Here is a 388-nt window from a genome sequence, read left to right as displayed (position 1 = left end):
TGTTGGGAATGGTGTCTTAAAAGCATGAGATGTAATAGTATATTTATTATTTATTTAATAAAAGAGTTTATTCATTATTTTATGTGCATATATTTATGAATATTTTATAAATATCAAATTAAAATTCCATGATTATTTATGTGACCTTAAACGTTGTATATAAGTGTTATTTGCGAGAGGATAATGTTTAAGGATAATATTCAAAAATGGTGTTAAGTTCATAATATTTAATTAAAACATTATTAATACATGTCATTCCCATTTAGAATGAAACGGTGTTATCCACACTGTTAATATGGCGAGATATTGAATGAGTATATTTCACATAATGAGATTATGTGGAACAAGGACACAGACACAATATGAATTTCTAATAATTTCCGTTAAG

This window comes from Morus notabilis, unplaced genomic scaffold, assembly GCF_000414095.1.
Source record: "Morus notabilis unplaced genomic scaffold, ASM41409v2 Scaffold1062, whole genome shotgun sequence".
In the NCBI taxonomy this organism is placed as follows: Eukaryota; Viridiplantae; Streptophyta; class Magnoliopsida; order Rosales; family Moraceae; genus Morus; species Morus notabilis.
The sequence above is the reverse complement of the archived record's forward strand: the minus strand, read 5'-3'. Positions refer to the sequence as shown.